General features: G+C 39.1%; 1 long non-coding RNA gene across 1 annotated transcript in view; it reads left to right on the forward strand.

Annotated features, from left to right (window-relative positions):
* Positions 1–6526, forward strand: part of LOC128249209 (uncharacterized) — a 71773-nt gene that overhangs the window by 29011 nt on the left and 36236 nt on the right. The window contains exon 2 of the long non-coding RNA XR_008265326.1: positions 2737–2828. This is a non-coding gene — a long non-coding RNA (uncharacterized LOC128249209). The remainder of the gene's footprint in view (positions 1–2736; positions 2829–6526) is intronic.

Below are 6526 nucleotides of genomic sequence, written 5' to 3' on the forward strand. Positions count from 1 at the left end.
TCTCTCTCCCCCATCTCTCTCTCTCTGATTTACCTATTTGGTCTTTTGCCATAGTTTTACTGGCGCCATACTTCAGGGTTTTTATATTGTTTTGGGTTGTTTTTCTTTTTTTTTTGTTACCCCCGTCCTTTTATACACTTTATTCTGCTTTATTTACAACTGTTAATCAACTGATGCCACTTCTACAATCGACACCATTTTTCTGTTAATATCTGATAATCAATTTTATTTTAACCATCGCCAGTGGAAGCCTGCCTTTTGGCTCGAGAAAGGATCAACATATTGTGTAAAGTGAAGAACTTTCTTATCTTTTGAAACGACTTTCATTACTTCTCTCATCCTCTAATTAAAGACATATTGAAATTCTATGCCAACATGGGTAGTGTCATAATCGTGTTTATAGTTTACATTTTCTTATAGACATTCGTCTTCCTTTCTGCCAAATTCTAATTTCGCTGAGGCTGTCTACTCATTCATTCCCCGAAGCATTATTCATTGTTAGGCTCTGGTCAAGTTCCAAAACCTTTTTACCTATACACGGCTTTTGGGAGTTAGGAGAGGGGAGACGGAATGATTCAAAGCATTTCGAAATATCGATTTATTATGTTATATTGATTTTTTTAAAAACATTTCTGAAATATAAGGGCGTTGACAGATTGTGACTTGGTGGTGTACTTAGTTGCTTTCTCTTCCGTTCTGGGTTCAAATCTTGCTTGAGTTCCGATACTACTTCCGTCATTGTGGAAGCTGAAAGACAATAAAGTATCTGTTAATTATTGGCTTCGAATTCTAGCACAAAGCCAGTATTTTCGGTGAAGTGGAGTAAGTCAACTATAATGACCCCAGGTTTCAAATGGTGCTCATTTTATCGACCCCGAAAGGATGAAAGGCAAAGCCGCCCTCCGCAGAATTTGAACTCAGACCGTAAAGATGGATAAAATGCCGCTAAGCAATTTTCCGGCGTGCTAACAATTCTATCAGCTCGACGCCTCAATGATAATAATAATTAAAGGTTTGTAGGTATGTGGTACTTCGTTATGCAAACACAATATAATATGAAATATACTAAATGATTTTTTTTCTCGGTCAGCTGCCCCTTCATCAGCACCCATCTAACCCATTCTTGTCTCCGAGCACATTGCTTATGATGAAGGGGCAACAACCCCCGAAATAAGGCATAGACACTCATTACCCACTTTTGTCTCCGATCTCGTGGGCTTATTTACATCTGACGTCTCGATACGAAATGCTGTAGCTAAAATCAGTGCTGGCTCTTGTTTCTATAGAATATCTGTTGAAAAACAGCCTTAAAAAAAAAAATAATAATAATAATAATAATGGTTTCAAATTCTGGCATAAGGCCAATATTCTCGGGGAAGGGGATAAATCAATTACAATGACCCCGGTGCTCAAATGGTGCTTATTTTATCGAAAGGATGAAAGGCAAAGTCGACTTCGGTGGAGTTTGAACTCAGAACCTAAGGAAGGACGAAACGTTGCAAAATGTATGTCGTCCTGCTTGCTAACGATTCTACCAGCTCAACACCTTAAAGTACCACTTAATTATTCTTCTCTACTTTAGGAACAAGGCCCGAAATTTTGGGGTAGGGTAGGGCCGGTCGATTAGATCGATCCCAGTACACAATTGGTTCTTAATTTGTCAACCCCGAAAGGATGAAAAGCAAAGTCGACCTCGACGGAATTTGAACTCAGATCGTAAAGACAGACGAAATACCGCTAAGCATTTTGCCCGGCGTGCTGACGATTCTGCCAGCTCGCCGCTTTAAAGTACCGCTTATTTATTGAGCGGCGAATTAATACCGACAAACCCTTCCGTAAATTAAAGTACAAGGCATTATTGCACCCCGATTTAAATAACGGAGTCCCACCGTCTTAACCCTTTCATGATCATTCCCAAAAATGACGTTAATTATCCGCAAAAAAGATAGAATTAATATTTTCTGCTTCTGTAATGTCTTCTCACTATCTCCTGTGGCTACTTTTTTCATGACCACCGCTAAAAGTATTTCATTCTTGCTCTTTTAAGAAATATGGGAAAAATTATGGAAAACGAATTCATAATGCATGCGCTTGTGTGTGTGTGCGCGCGCGCGCGCGTGTAAGTGTGTATGTATATGTATGTATGAGTTTGTGTGTACGGGTAGGTGTGTGTGGTTCTGAACCAGCATGGCCAGAATCCAAAAATTAAAATATATAAAAAGAACAGAACACATTTAGCTATATTTATTGCTAAAAATAGCAGCCAAATCGAACCTTCATTGTGTTTAAACCTTCATGCCTTTTCCACAGCCTACTTCTATTGCTACAGTCATTGCTAAAAATAGCAGCGAAATCGAACCTTCTTCTTGTTTAAGATCTAATCTAATGTCTTCTCCACAACTATAATCTCAATACCATTCTGTTTCCACTTCAGAAGTACTTGGAATCCACACTCTCATCGCAATTTTCATCAATGGATTATTCTGAGAATATTGTGTTACTGCAGAGTTTGAAAATGTAATCCCTCTGCGGGCCGCTAGTTTAGCCTTTCGTTGAAACCAATAACAAAGGTTCTTTATAATTTTACTTTTCTCTTCACAAAAGACACATTTGCGCAATTCCCTTCGGTAATGATAAATAACTCTTGTATAAGAGCTCGGCCCGTTGAAGTACTTCAATTATTACAAAGCTTGTTCTCTCTTTCATAATTCTTTTCTCTTCTCCGCCATTTCCAAGATTCGTTTGATTTTACACTCCGCTCAAACCATTCGTGTGTGCGAACACTGCTTTCAAATTTTGGCCCAATGCCAGTAATTTCAAGGAAGTGGGTAAGTCATTTACATTTATCCCAGTGCTCAACTGTTACTTATATTCTTTTGTACTTTAGGCACAAGGCTCGAAATTTTGGGGGAGGGGGCCAGTCGATTAGATCGACCCCCAGTACGCAACTTGTACTTAATTTATCAACCCCGAAAGGATTAAAGGCAAAGGCGACCTCGGCGGAATTTGAACTTAGAATGTAAGGGCAGACGAAATACGGCTACGCATTTCGCCCGGCATGCTGACGATTCCGCCAGATCGCCGCCTCATTGATTTTAAATTTTGGCACAAAGCCAACAGTTTCAGGAAAGAGATTAGTTACATCCACCCCTGGGTTCAACTGGTACTTATTTTATTGACCATGAACGACGAAAAGCAAAGTCGACATTGGCAGAATTTGAACTCTGAACCTGAAGACAGACTAAACGCCGCTTAGCAATTTGTCCATCCTTACATTCTGAGTTCAAATTCCGGCGGCAAACTGGCAGAATCGTTAGAAATCCGGGTAAAATACTTAGCGGTGTTTAGTCAGTCTTCACGTCCTGAGTTCAAATTCCTCCGAGGTCGACTTTGCTTTTCATGCTTTCGGGGTCGATAAATTAAGTACCAGTGAAACACTGGGGCGATGTAACCGACTCATCCCTCCCCCCAAAATGGCTGCCCTTGTGGAAAAATTTAAAACATTATTATTATTATTATCATTATTATTATTATTATTATTATTATTATCATCATCATCATCATCATCATCATCATCATCATTGTTGTTGTTATTATTTGTGTGTGTGTGTGTGTGTGTATGTGTGTGTGTGTGTGTGTGTGTGTGTGTGTATAAATGTGTCTGTGCATATATATGAGTACATGCACAACGAATTCCTTCTTCTATACATACATGCATACAAAGTTACATATACTCATCTATTCATACACGCATGCGTACATACATACAGACAATACCCAAGCAACACGCGCACAACATACATACATATACAACATACATACATACATACATACATACACGCTTGATACATACATACATACATACATACATACAAGGCGATGAGCTGGCAGAAACGTTAGCACGCCGAGCGAAATGCTTGACGGTATTTCTTCTGGCTCTACGTTCTGAGTTCAAATTCCGCCGAGGTCAACTTTGCTTTTCATCCTTTCAGGGTCGATTAAATAGGTACCAGTTACTCACTGGGGTCGATGTAATCGACTAGCCTACTTCCCCCAAAATTTTCAAGGCCTTTTGGCTAGAGTAGAAATATTATTATTATTATTATTATTATTATTATTATTATTATTATTATTATTATTATTATTATTCATAATAATAATAATACATACATACAGACATACATACATACATACATAAACAGAACATATACACTAACGCACACACATACATGCATTAGAGACACGCGCATTCATCTCAACAGTTAATATTTCATTCTCGCTTTAAAGAGATATCTTCTGTTGAATAAACTCTGAGAATTCTCTTGCTTGATTTCGTCTAATAGCTGCACATCTGTCGGCACCAGAGTACTTGGTGCTAATGGTACATGTTTGCCGATGTTTCGTTCAGCTCCAGAAGAAAAGATGGCACGATAAATGCCAACAGCAGTGAAATATGGCGAGTTGAGTCGTCAAATATATTTTTAGCCCACCCCGCCACCCACTTCCATGGCGTTGAGTAGAGAATAGTGAGGCAAACAACATACGGATGTAATAGACTAACATGTAGGCATGAACGTATGTATGTACGTATGTACGTATGTATGTATGTATGTATGTATGTATGTATGTATGTACGTACGTACGTACGTACGTATGTATGTATGCCTGTATGTATGTATGTATGTATGTACGTATTATGTATGTATGCATATGTACACATATATATACATATATATATATGTGTGTACTTATACATACACAAATATATACAAATATACACATATATATACACGTATATATATATATATATAAAAGTAAATATATATATATATATGCGTAGGTATATGTATATATATACATACATACATACATATATATATATATATATATATATCTATATATATATTTATATATATATGCATACATATATACACACATACATACATACATACATGATTGCCTCATTTTGTCAGCTGATAGCTGCCTCACCTCATGACAATGAGGTATCTGCACGCCATTGGATTTAAGTAACAAGACCTTGTACCACACTCTTACCCATCTTTCAGTTCCCATAATACGCAGGTTCCAGTGACAAGCATTGCATAATATCTCATAATATTTTGACTGGAATTTCTGTGTCAGATTATCTTCATCCTAGAAGGGCTGATTTCCCGAGGGCTATGTCAAATAATAACAAACGGGAGCTTTCTCTACCCATGGGAAATATATTTAATTCATCGACAGGACTCTGACAGGCACTGCCGTTCCGTGTCAACACGAATCTGGTAGTAATGGTAACTAAGGGGTGACTCCACACTCCCCTACAACTCCAGAAACCCAGAAGTCGAGCTTCACCCTCGGATGCAGCGTAAGGTCAGACCCAGCGTAGATATATATTCTTGTCTACTCTAGGCACAAGGCTCGCTATTTTGGGGGAAGGGGCCAGTCGATTAGATCGACCCGAGTACGCAACTGGTACTTAATTTATCGACATCCGAAAGGATGAAAGGCAAAGTCGACGTCGGCGGAATTGGAACTCAGAACGTAGAGACAGACGAAATACCGCTTAGCATTTCGCCCGGCGTGCTAACGATTCTGCCAGCTCGCCGCCTTAGGACAGATATATATTGATATACATTTATGTATGCGTATATGTGTGTATGCGTGCACGCGCGCGTGTATGTGTGTGCGTACATGTGTTTGTGTGTGTGCTCGTTTGCATGTGTATGTGTGAGTGTGTGTGAGTATGGGTGTGCTTGTAAACTCCGTAAACACACATGAGGGTGTACAACTGGGACAAAGCATACCCAACATCTCAGTAAATGTAGCACCGTTCATGTTGCAAAGCATTGTGAGTGTTTTAATGAATTTCGTGACTCTGTCATGATGTGACTGCTTCAATTTCGTCACACCCCCTCAGATCAAGTTACCTGCCAAAATACAACTGGTACACATAGACACATACATAAATACGTATATATGCATGTATGTGTGTGTATACACACACACACACACATGTGTGTCCTGGGGTCGATTTGTTCGACTAAAGGCGGTGTTCCAGCATGGCCGCAGTCAAATGACTGAAACAAAATGGTAAAAGATTTTGTGCGTGTGTGTGTGTTATACATACATGCATATATACATACATACATACATACATACATACACGTAGACGAATACACATAAATGTGTGTGTTTTATGTTCTTTTATAGCTGTACATTCGTCTGTGTAATTAACACACACAGAATTACACACACAAGCACACACACACACACACACACACACACACACACACACACACAGAGAGAAACACGTATAAACAAACACACACACACTTGCACACATACCGTACACAAGCGCAAAAATACACACGCACGTGTGCGAACACAAGTACTGCGTGAAACTATTCGGCATAATCCACCCGAAACCCACCACCAGCACCGCCACCACCACCACCACCACTACTTTCAATAGTAACAACAACGGGCGGACAATGAAACAGAGCATGCAAGAATTAACACTGAA

The sequence above is a fragment of the Octopus bimaculoides genome, chromosome 12 (assembly GCF_001194135.2).
Source record: "Octopus bimaculoides isolate UCB-OBI-ISO-001 chromosome 12, ASM119413v2, whole genome shotgun sequence".
Lineage (NCBI taxonomy): Eukaryota > Metazoa > Mollusca > Cephalopoda > Octopoda > Octopodidae > Octopus > Octopus bimaculoides.